The following is a 13,267-nucleotide window of genomic DNA, read 5'->3' on the forward strand; positions in this document are numbered from 1 at the left end:
ATTTCTCAGAAGCTGCACATTAAGCATGTCACCATAAAGATTTGCATTGTGCTTCAAGTCTTTTGTACACAATATATAGACATGTATATTATGTACAGCCTAATTCTGAAATTTTCTGGGAACATTAGTATTAGGTAATGATTTGTTTTGGTAAAGAAATCTAAGTATCAGTTAACCTGATACTATGAAAGGTGTTGAGCTTGGATTTACAGAGCTCTGAGGATCAGTAATAGAATCACAAGATTCTACCTCTGTTGCCAAACTCAAGAGATGAATTTCGAAACTGCTAAAATAATTGACAGCTGCAAAACAGATGCCCCTAACACCACAGCTGATTCCTTGAAACAGGCAGACAGGCCAAGATCTGGAGAATAGTTTTTTCCATTATTCAGCTGTGGGAGGATTTAAGCAGTTTGATAGTACTTCTCTATTGGTATGTTCATGATTTGCCCCATAAACAGATGATCTATTTATCACTTTTATTAAGTCAGCATTAAATTCTTCTTAAAAAAAAAATAAATCAGAAACCGTATCTGGAATACTGCGGAGGCATGCATTTGACATATGAGCAAGAGATGCCAAATGCTGTTCTGTAGATGGTACATGAAGTCCGTGACAAACTCATTCCTACTCCTACTCTTATCTCCTTTGTGAAAATCGGTGCCTAGAAATTAGCAGGATCATGCTGACTAGTTCAATTCCATCTTTTCAAATGCTTCTCTCTCTTCTTTGTAATGTAAGGAAAGAGGACTTTTATTTTGGTTACATTTTTTCTGCATTTGAGCAAGACTAACATCTAAGCCAAGAGGTTGGATGCTCTGAGCTGTGCCTGGGCCTCCCTGGAGCTCCACTGTCCTCTGTCTTGCTGAGAACTGCTGACTTAGAGGTCATGCAGAGTTGCAGTGCCTGGGTGAAACAGCCCTGGGAGGCTTTGCCTCCAAAGCAGGGAAATCGTTTCCATGATTTCTTTGGTTCTGTGTCTTAAATAAAGATAAAACTTCCTCACTAAGATATGTAAAAGTAGAATTTCTTAAAATTTTCTGCATGTCTTGAATTTGCTTCTTAGCAGGCAGCACCAAATTCTGCACGAAGGGGTTAACACAACAGGTTCTTAGTGCTGGAGGGGGCCCTTGTGCACTGTAGCTATGTAAGACATTACACTTTTTGCATGCCATCAAAAGCCTCTGTTAGAGAAAGTCACAGAGTCCTGTCATATGGCCGGGGAAAGGAACAAAAGTTCTCTTTAGGCATCAGTTGAAATACCAGCTGTTTTCTATGGTTCCAGCTGAGTAGAAGTAAGAAAAAGGTGGAGGGCTTAATGAAGTTATTACATTTGGAGCTCTGTCTTGACTGGAAAGAGCTGCTGCTGGAAGCTGCTGGTTATTGAGATAGTTCTGCAGCATTCAGGCTGCTTGGAATCTGTGTCCCTTCCACCAAATGGACGACAGTCGCACAAGTTGACAAAATTTGTATTTTTTGTAACTGTTTGTATATTCTCCTCCTACCTTTAACATTTCTTCTTTGATCTTTCCATCCAAAATAGTGGGTAAGAAGCATTTTGGAACAGCTCCCAAAGGTGTGATTTTTTAAGTCCATTCAGGTAATGATTTTGATCTTTTCCTCCCCTTCCTTCATTCCCCAAAGCAGGGACAGGTGATTGGTACTGACCTTTAGTGCTGTTTATGTGGATATTTTTTAATCAAGTTTTAGAACTCTGCTTGGCTTTAAAATTGCCTTCAGAGTTGTGATTATTTCCAGCTTCTGCTAAATGCCTGTAAAAGCATCAAGTGGGCAGGACATGTCTAAGATACAACAGTACTGTGGTGTATAACCGCTTCTCCAGAGTGATTCCTTCCACCAGTGATGTCCTGTGTGATTGCTGTCAGCAGTATTTTAATTGTCAAAGATATTTCAGGTAACTTTTTCTCTCCCTCTCCTTCCCAACAAGTAGCCCTGTGCAGTGCTCCTGAAAGGGGTTCTGCAGTACCTAAGAAATCTTTCTATACTGTGGCTGAAGGTGTGCAGATGGCAGACCACAGCTTTCCAGGAGAGAGATTTATATATTCTGTCTAGGCTGCTCTCTCCTAAGAAGATCTTGTGTTTTATTCCTCTTTGCCCTAATCACTTGTGCAGCTGAATTGTCTTTTGCAAAATATTTTACAGAACAGCTGTGATCCTTTATAATGCTACTGATGTAGCCATGGGTGTCAAAAGTGTCATTTAGCTTCAAAAAACGGGTCAGGGTCGCTGCTGTCATTCTGAGGGACCTGTGCTGAGACTGGATCAGTTATGACAGTACCAACCCTGATGGCTGTTTTTCTAACTCATTCCTAACTTCCACTGAAGAAGACTTTAGCACCTTCATAGGTGGCCTGTGTCAGTACTCCAGCAGTGACAAATTGGCAGTTTCCCCCCTACTATTCTATTGCACAATAATTGGCTGAATTCTGTCTTGTTTGTCTTCCCTGCACTTGTCTTCCCTTGTACTCACTCCACTGTCTAGTGGCTAAAGATTCACCCAGTGCCTTTATCATTAGGTATATATGTCCTCTTAGTTTGGAATCTGTAGAATAATTAACTGATTTCTGTTTGGATAGTAAGCTAAAAGAAGTAGACACTGTCCACCTGACAATAGCATAATGTGAGTACAGAAAGGCCAGATCAGCCATTTAAATTTATCTGTAACTGACATTAGTTTTTGCTTAGCAGTAGATCCATTATCTCTGTTTTTTCAACTTCCCCTCCCCACATTAAAATGCAGATGCAGTGTCTCTTGAAATAAATTCTGAAGTAACTAAGAAACCTAAAAATCCCCCATTATCCCAAAACCTTTATGGCAAAGTTGTTTTTTTTTTTTCAGAGATCCTTCTATTGTTTTGCAAACATTGTTCACTCTTCAGGCCTCCTTCAAGTACTGGGTTTTCCTACCCTGCCTCCAATACTGCAAGTTACTGCTGCCTGTGAGAGTGCCTGGCACCTGGCCAGAAGTCACCTCCTCCCTTGAGATAGATAGGTAAAAAAAAGCCATGAAAGAACAGGCTGTGGGTCCCTGCCAAATTGTGCTGGCATTCAGGTAGCTGGAACTGGCTGTATTGCATTACAAGAGAGCCACTGGGTTCATCTCAGTTCTATAATTATCTTTATTGTAATCCAATAGAGCCTTGGAAAGGTTCTTAGAAAGCTTTTTGTTTATAAGTGAAACAAAGGTTGATATGGAAAGATTCTTGTATTGCTGACCAAAATTGTCTTCATCTCACTTTGTGTAATTTAATGTTTTCATAACAGTTTTGTTATTAGTATGTAAATTGACTGCATATCCTGCAGTAATGAAATGGTGTAATTTTGAGAGATTAAGTGCTGTCAAATTCTGTTGTAGAAAAGTCCTTTGTAAATGCCCTGTTAAATGTATAAGGATTTGGAATGTGACTGAATCCCTGTAGGCCTAACCCTGCCAGTGGAGATAGAGCAGGGCTCCAGAAATGGACACTCATCTGTAAAATCAGGGTTCTATACAATGAACAAATCTGACCTGTGCAGGACTTGGCTCATACTGTGCTACTAAGATCTGACTTCTATCTGCTCATATATTGTAGTGGGTTTTTTCCTACAGTTAATAGTTTTCTGTATTATTATGAAAAATGCTTTTAAATTGAATTGAAAGGTAAATTAATGCATTCATGTATGCAGGAATAGTTTTCAGTGTGGAGCGTGTTGGGCAGTAGACTTGGAACTGATGTAAAAAGGATGTAGGTAACCATTTTTGAAAGTACTGACTTCAAGCTAGCTATTTAATTTCACCATAATGTACCCTAGGAAGTGGCCTGACTTTTTACTTTCTTCATTACTTTTTGTCAGAGCCTTGCATCCCTCTGTTCCTCATGAAGGCGGTCTGAGCAGCTGTGTGTTCAACACTCAAGAAAATCAGGCCATTTACTTAAAGATTTAATTATGGGCTTAGAAGCCTAATCTTAGGCACCTAATATTTGCAGTCTTGGTTGTAAGCATTTTTTTCAGGAATGTCTCTATCCTGCTAAATGAAAACATCACTTAAAGAAATGCAGGTCTGCGAGTACTTCTTAATCTTCAGTCTGGTAGATATTGCAGCTGTTAACATCTTCATAGCTTTTTGCCTTTATAATTTAAATTTTCAGTGAATGAACTTGTTCTTTGTGTGTACTGACAATCCACCACATAGGCGATGTCACTGGAACTGGTATGGCAGAGCTGAGATCAGACAGAGCTGTAGTAAAAGAGGACATGAAGTGAAAAAGAACACCTGAGTTCTTGCTGAGCATATTTCCTCAGTAAAACCAGGTGAAAGGATGTTTCTTCAACCTATCTGGATAACTGTGGATTCATCCAGTAATGAAACAAAATGTGGATCACAGTGTCATGGGAGAGACTCCCCATCTCTGATTTTTAAGAGCGTTGAAGGAAGACAGCCTTGTGCTGTGATGTAAGAGAGGTATGTGGGTATGGGCATAGAGGTGAGGAGGAGAGGTGATTGATGAAAAATGCTGCGTAAGCAATACAGTTCTTTTTGTAGTAAACATATCAGTCTGGTTTTAGGAATGACTAGCACTAGGAATGACTAGAGATGGTTCACCTAAAGGATGGTTAATGGCAGCTAGATAGTGTTTAAGTAATATCTTATCCTATCTATCTTTTCTTATCCTGTTCATGATCTGATTTTTACCACAAAAGCCTCTGCAAGCCAGAAGTCTCTCTTAGTCACCCTTCCAATTAATCGAGATAATTTAGGATAATTCAATGGGAATTGCATGGTAGGATTCTGAGCAAGGGAATTATTTTCCTTTGGCCATTTGTTTGCCTGGAAGTCATGGAGGAGAGAGCTCCTTTCCTGATCTGTAAGGTAAGGAAGCATAGCTCCTACAGAAAATTGCAATTCTATTTTTAGAATTGTTTTAATTTGACATCAGATATGCGTATCTCCAACCTATTAACCTGGTCACACTGTGTGGTCTGATCCTCCTCTAATAGCATGTGATTAAATGTGATTCATCATAATCTCTGCTAAGAGCATGCAAGTGGGAGAATGTTGGTAGTGAAGCAGATGCAGTTATTTTCATACCAGCTGCTTTCCCCTGTAAATTTAGTTTGTATTGTTAAACACTGTCATGTTGTCTTAGGGGGTCTGTGTCTCCTGATTTAGTGCGATGACTAATGTTCTTTGATGCACTTTACCAGAGGCTCAAAGTGCTACTGGAAAGGGCAAGACTGTCAGAAACAACAGGACTGAAGCACAGACATTGGTGGCTTTGAAGGAAGTCTGTTATCTTTGTCTGGGGAGAAGAAAATTTTTATGCTTACTGGGGTTGCCTGGACTTGCCAAGTTTATTAAGGAGCTTTTATCTTTTTTTAAGGGCAAGATATGGGAGGAAGGGGGAAAGATTTGCTGATGTTCCATAAAAAACAAATGTTTAACCAAAAAAAAAAAAAAAAAAAAAAAAAAGAGATCTGTCAGGGAGGTTTAACAGCCTAGAGAAGATATGTGCTACAGGATGGGTCTGCTTTGGCAAGTGATTGGCTTTTTTGTGGTCCCAACAATTCCAGAGCAGACTTCTTCAACTACAGGTAAGTGCTTTGAGCTTCTTGAGTGGTGCAGACTTGCCTTAAAACCAATCTGTGGTGCCTACTTTAAGGTACCTATTTTTCTTCCAGATGTGAGAAATGTTTGCCCTCCAATGATGCTGCGGAGGCGCAAGAAAAGGAGCCAAATGCCGCCTCCTCCTCCTGGCCTTTAGACTTCATTTCTAACGGCCTTGGAAAGCCAGTGTTAAAACTCGTTTGTTCTGAGGCAGCATTCAACAGAGGGGCTGTAATATCTGATTTCCAACGAGTACCTGCATATGTCAAACATGTTGTACATGCTGAAGGCAATGGAGATTGACAGAGACAGTTAGTTGGAGCTGTATTTTCTTCCCAGTCAGGCTTTGCTCTGTCCTGTCCTCCACTTGCCAAAGGCTGTGGCAGGGGATAATGAGAGATGCTATTCTTCATCTTCAGGCTTCTTTCCAGTCTGAGATGCCTCACTCTTCTGCTGTCAGCTGAGGGGAGGTAAAGGTGTTTGACAAGAGCACACAGGAGACAGGTATCTCAGCCTACTGTGAGAATGTATCTTTGCTTTTTCTCTCTCTTAAGCCTTGGAGTCGTGGCTATAGGCACTGTATTACAGCAGCCAGGGCGTGCTGAGCGCCCCAAATGAAGCTGTCATCCCTGTGAAGGTGGGAGCTCTGGCATTCAGCAAGGACATGAGTCAGATGGAGGGAGAGCTGGCGGCCCTGTAGGGAAAGCAGTGGAGTAGGAAGTCAGGAAGCAGCTGGCAGTGCAGGAAGAAGTGAGCAGTAATGGGAACAAACAGGAGGAGCAGTAGGGAATGAGGAATGTCCTCATTCGTGCACTGATATCCAGCATCCCATTCAGCAACAATGACATTACGATTTCAAAGAAATGTCCAAATAAATTTGTTCCTTTAACGGATCTATTTTAGTTTTTTATTAAAATAGGAGATATACATGCAATTTCCCCTCTAGTGCACTGTTTTAATAGGATTACCTTTAGCATCACCCCATGGGCTCTTTAATTCTTCATTCCAAATCTTCTATGTGAAGTCATCTCAGCAGATCCAATCAGGTATATTTCACTGCTCAACAGTAGAGAGGAAATGAATTTTTCTGATGAGGGGAAAGCACAGTGAATAGCTTGATTCTCCTCCCCAATACCATCTGCAATCAGTTTTGTGCTGCAAATGAAGTCAATGTTTTCCTGGGTCAGAGGTGGCTAATTATTCATAGCACTTTCATTTCCAGCAGTAGAGTCATCATATCCCTGCCAATCATCAATCTATTTTGTGTTTGGTTTACTTTGCATTGCTCTTAGGTTTGCAAGTCTAGCTGCTATCTAAACTTGCACTGTTCTTTGTTGCTGGTCCTGGTTTAGTGCCAGGAGTTCTCAGCTTCTGAAGAGACCAACAAGAGGACTTTGGCACCAGTATTGTAGTCTTCTCCCATCTTATGAGATCATGTCTGTTTAAAAAGGAATTAAAAGGGAAACAGGGAAGAATATAACACTCAGTTCACTTGTAACTAGCTAAAAAAACACCCAACAGAGTAGTAATTCACTAAGATGGATCAGGGTCATCCTTGTTTTTTTTTTTTTAATGGCAATAAAGCCCAGAGAAGTCTATTAGTCAAGGTGTAGAGCTGGGATTTGAACTTGACTGTCTTTAACTCCTAGGCTGGTATGTTCCCTGCTAGTGCTTTGTGCTTCCCTCTGGTGAGTGTGCAGAGCTCACACTGTTGCAGCAGCCACAGGTGGGTTTAGGTTTAGTGTCCATTAGGCTTGTCCCTTGCAGTTTTGCCCCTGGACTTACAGCACCATTCCTAACGTAGATTAGAAGAGTAATGGAGCGTTACTGCCCATTCACTGCAGCACACTGACTGATGCATTGGTAGGGTTGGAAACCCAAAGAAACTATGACCTGGCCTTGCATTTTCATGTAGCAGTAAGGTGCTCTTTGCACAGATCTGTTTAGAAAGATTTTAAGAGGCCTCCAAAGTAGATGCTGATAATTAAAATGCTAATTAAAAATGTTCCCACTGGTATTCACTGATAGTGTTGCCAGTGCAGGTGAGATTTCAATTATCTTGCTGTTTATTTTAGAACTAGAAAAATGTCCTGCAATGAGTTAAGATGGAGTACCTAACTCATGGCTATTTCATAGTATTTAAGTGATGACTTCCAGATTTCTCCAGTTTCTCTTTTTTCATCTTCTAAAAAAAAAAAAAAAGTTTGTTCTGACAATTCTGAATGTACAAAAATCCACCTAGGGAACCTGAACCTAGGGAACCTGAAGCCTATCAGCTCACAGGGGAGTGAGTGAGGGCAAATGCTTCTTCCACTCAGATTGCTTTGTGCGACCACCTCACCATATTTACTTACTGCCTTTACTCAGAGTGGAGCTGGGGAGAAGAGTGTGCTGAAAGGCTTTCAAATAACAGCCACCAGAGCAGGGGATGTGGGCCAGGGAAAGGCCAGCAGAGTGCCACCTTCAAGATCAGATCTCCACAGAGATGAAAGTAAAGCTTCCAAATGATGTTCTTAAAGCCTAAACCAGCAGAAAACTGGTGAGTTTTCTCCAGGGGACTCACTGCTCTGCAATTTTAATTGACAAGAATTTAAACATGCTTAGTGCTATAACTTAGAAGTTGCACACAAAAAATGGCACACAAAGCCAGGACTATAACAAAAAGAAAGCTGAAGATGGGAAAATCAAAGGAGAGCTGATAGGATTAGAGGCAGATAGTAGGGATCCACAAAAAAGAGAAAAGGGGCTGCCAAAGGTCTGATTAAAAGATGTACTCTGGTTAGGTAGGAGGCTACTGGCTGTCACACAGGAATTCCAGGACAAAGAGTTCATGGCCTGTGTTCTTCAGTGTAGTGATCTCTGTAACTAGGGGATGTGGAAGTTTCACCAATTTTTGTTGACTAGATCCTGTATCATGAAGGATGTGAAAGGGAATTGTATCTAGCATGGTATGTAAATTTAAAGTTTAGGAAAATGAATTTTCTGTAGCTAAGATGAATCCTGCTTTCAGCCTTCCTCTTAGAGGGTTTCTTTAGTGCCAGATGAACTGTTTTCTGAATGAATCAGCATCTTTTAATGGTGTAGCGTGCAACAGGTGGTGCTGGAAGCTAATGATGGTGTATAGAAAAAGCATTCAGGAAGGATTTGACAGATGAGGAAGGAATGTAAGAGTGGAAGAAAGTGAACGTATGCTAAAACAGAGTGTCTGAAGCTAATGTGATGTAAAATGACTCAGGCTAATGAAGCTTTTCATGAAATAAATTTCTGTTAAACTCTACCTGGAATACTACACCACCTCTTCCTTAGATCAAAGTAATTAGTATTCCTCTGATATTTATATGTAAGAGTGAAGAATGTTATAATTGATATCCAAACATTGTTTTACTCTACACTTTATGATAACCCTCTGCTGTGTTTGTTTTTTAAAAAGTATGATATATGTGACACTCCTTTTTAAAATGGTATAGTACGCTTGGAGACCATTTAGGTCTGTTTATAAAATGAGGGTGTTGTTTAATAAGTGTTATTGGTTGCATTGTAATTTTATGGGTACATAAAACATTGCAGTCTGATGCTTCACATACATATACACAAAATACAGTACTAAGAAGATAGTTGGACTCAAGCCAGTGGAATGGCTGTAGCAGTAGGATACATCTGTACCCCCTCACCCAAGATATGGCAAGTGACAATTTTGTGTGCACACTCAAATGACATAATTATTCAGAAGAGGTAGTTCCTGAATGGCTGTGACCACTTGCTCTGAAGACGAGACAAAACAAGGCAAGAATGAAAGGGCTGCATTTATGCAGTGCCTGATAGAAAAAGATCCTCTAAAACTTTGCTGCTCTATCCCAGCAAAGATGATGTGTTTTACACACTTCATCCACCCTCCTTCACAATAAAAGACCAAGGAATCACAAGAGGATGAAAATCACAAGAGGATGCTATGAAGATAAAATTCAAGCTGTTTATTTTGTCCTTGCACAATTGGCTTGTGGAACTCTGTCGTCCAAAACTATCATAAGATTTCCTGAAGCAAAGCATTTCTCACCAACAAAATAAAAAGAGAAGACCACTGAATACCTTCCTGTGTACCAGCAGTACTCGGAGTTAACTACAAAGAAACATTTCCAAAGGTTTTCGTTGGCAACAAGAAAAAAATCCATGAGATGAACAACAGGTATTCTGTTTCTTAGTTCCTTAGGGAATGATTTTATTATAAGATTAGAGGGTAGTTTTAAACCCTATACAGTGTTTCTTGCATTTTTTCCTACAGTAATCCAGGCTGGTCCATGATGGAGGCAAGGTACTATTTTTTTGCTGGTCTGATCTGATAAAATCACTCTTGTGTCTCCCCTGATTGAAGATGCTGCCAAAATTTTCAGTGAAAGCAAGATTTCTTGTTAATATCTGCACAAATGCTGACACACATCAATGATGTACAGTTTGAGATGAGCATTGAATTGTTTTATATTGTCATGGTCTGTTTGGTCAAGATGCAAGATCTCACTTTAAATGAATCTGACACACGAGGAATATGCAGATTGAACCACTGGAAAACTCATTGCACCATCCCTAGGAGCTACCTAAAGAAATGCTGAGTTTTCCAGAATATTTTGTATCTTCAGCTGAGATTGTTACACGCTTGGCCAGCATTCCTACGGGATGGATATACTATGCAGAGCAGTCTGGAAAATCTGGTCACTTACTAACTGGGGGGTGTCAGAGGGAACTGAGTCTTGACCATTGCTTCCAAACAGTTGGAGCTGGAGAGAAGCATACTCCTACTTCAGCATTACATGGTGCTGGGAAGGGCCATCTGTCTTTCTGTGACAGCAGAAGGGACACAGGGAATGCTGAAAAGTGTCTATTGGTCAGATACAGCTTCTGCGTCTAAAAAATCTAATCTAGTGAAAATCAGCTTTGGAAGTATTTTGTAGAGCTTCGGTGACAAGCAGCCCATTTTCTGTGTTACAGGATAAAGCACACAATAAAGGACATGTGTTGATTACTTCTAAAAAAAAATATAATGACCTGAAGTAGAAAGGGAATTACTTAAAGGATGAAATATGGATGAAGATTCATTTCCATAGGTGGCTGGAATCTGTCAAGAATAAACAATCCTGCATGCAGGGAGACCTGCCAGACCCGGCAGAGGGTGTTCACTGAACACACTGGTTTAAAAAATAAGAGTCTTGATCTGCTCTGTGGTGAAAAGACTTGTAGTGATAAGAGGCAAAGGGAAAATATATCCACCTGCTTTTAAAGAGAAGACACTAAAGTGGCTATAAGGGAGCGCCATAGCTACACACTCCTAGCAAGCCAAGGGTGGTGTTATTTTAACATCACTGTGTGAGTCCGTCTGTATGTCTCTCTCCAAGGTAGGAATTACTCACCTGTGTGATAAAGTCCTGGTTTAACTCCTGGCCTAGCACTGCTGGAGTGGCAACTCTAAATTCTTGATGTCACTGAGAAACTCCCACTGAGACACAAACTCAGGGGTAGCAGTGTGTTTATTACAATAAAAACCAGTCGTTTGGAGTCCTGCTAGACAATGCAGTTAAATATGTCACTTAATTACATTTCACCTCCAAAAAGTTCCATGAAAATTAATCATGTTACATTATGTTTGTACAGCAGAAACCAGAAGAGGGATGTTAGAGTCCTGTAACTAACCTCCACACCCCGACCACTTCAGAATCCTGATCTCTTTGACTTAGCAGGGGAGTAGCAGGAATGGGTATTCAACATTGGTATCTTGCAGGAAAACTGCTGAAACCAGAAGTGTAGCTTTTAATACATAAATACATATTTTACATACTTGTAAACTATATCTTGGGCTATGTACTCTGCCCATATTGAGTCAATCTGTCAATCACTTTATGTTGCACTTGCATTACTCTTATTTTAAAATCTTTTCAAATACACAATCTTGTCAAAAAATTATTTTGCTAATGTTTTATAAAGGTACATGGTGCTCAGACATACTTATTTTCTAGTTTACAGGTGCTATAAATGTTACAGGTGACTTTAATTATGCTGATTACTCCTTTAATAGCAACCATGTGTTCTCTCTCATTTTAAATTAGATCACTGCATTCTTACTTAAGTCTCATAAGAACTTAGGGTTTTTTTAGTTAGGTTTCTCAATTATTTTCTGTTTGTATGTCTTCCTTAGTGGCAAGTGTTTTATTGTAAATACTTTAATGCAGTTAATGCTGCTTTGTTTAGGAACCATTTCTGGTTTGTCATGCTCAGGATGTTACTAACTAGAGTCCCCAGAAACAGGTAGGTGTTGGAATGCTCAAGGCTGATTTTACATATACTAAAAACCTTTGAGGTATTAAGACAGATTTCTGTATCTGTAGAGAAATAGAAACTCAAACAGCTCCAAGCTCTTCTCCAGCTGTATGAGATAGAGTTGTAAGACGCATCATGGCACAAAGAACAGCCCTAGGAAGGGGAAAAAAAAAAAAAAAAAAGCATCCTTCAGGAAATGTATCTCTCCAGCTACAGGAAGACTGCTGACTATAGAAGGGAATCTGAAGTGATGGTGTTGATAAGTTTTGGGTAACTATCCTTTGAATGAGTTGTGGGCCTGTGACTAATTCATCTAGAATACAAAAACTGAAGATGAAATGTACAACTGTCTGTCATGTTTTTGGAAGGTGACCTGATGGTGTTTGTGCAAGAAGAGGGCACTGGTTTGTGGATAACCTCTGTACCCCCTGCAGCGTTACTGTCTCTTTGCTGTTGCTTGCAGGGGTCTCAGAGGAGCCTCCCTTTAGGTGGAAGGCTTGGTGTCATACATTGCTATTCCTCTCAGTTACGTTCCCTTTATGTCTACGGTAAAACTAATACCTAATGACTATCACAATGGAGAGGAAAACTCAGATGCACCTTCTATGGGCACACAATCAGCCCGCCGTTTGTTGGCTAAAAAACTCCGTGCAGAGCATTTTTTGTCATCTACTTTAACTGACAACGTCTCCATCTGTGAGTATTCACTCTCTGAATGTGCCTTGTCAGTGCCTTTGGTTGTGCAGAGCACGGCGAGTGCCTGCCGTGCTGACCTGGCCCCTCGGGATGGGTGTCAGACCACCGCCGCTGTGCCGAGGCTGCCTGCCCAGTGACACCAGTGCCCGAGCTCCCACGGGTTGTCTGGCCTTCACGAGCAGGCTGCTCCAGGCCTCTTCCTACCGCTGGCACACGTGGAGGTTTGAGTTTGTATTCCTGACGGACAAAACTAAGTGTTGACCCTAATATCATCAGAGAAATTACAATATTGGTGCTGAACCAAGAGACCTAAAAATGTAGAAGCCAAGTAAGTATGAAGAGATAACAACTGTGTGTGTGTGTATGTGCATATTGTATCTCTGGTCTGCGGTGTGTCCTTTGTAAGATTTAGTCATGAAAACTATACTGGATCACTTACTCTTTGCTGATGCCAGATTGTTTCCTATAATACTTTTTCCTTAAATGTCATGTCTGCTTATAGTTTTTAATTAACTTAAGTGTATCTGTAGCTTTAGTAAACAGCCTTGTGGATTTCACCATAAATTTATTCTTTTCCTGATACTCATCATTCTCGTATTTTAATGTTGTCATACAACTCCTATGTGTTAGCCTAAATATTTCCACATACACCTTTCAAAC

Source organism: Athene cunicularia (genome assembly GCF_003259725.1).
Source record: "Athene cunicularia isolate RWA chromosome 19 unlocalized genomic scaffold, athCun1 chr19_part1, whole genome shotgun sequence".
Taxonomy (NCBI): domain Eukaryota; kingdom Metazoa; phylum Chordata; class Aves; order Strigiformes; family Strigidae; genus Athene; species Athene cunicularia.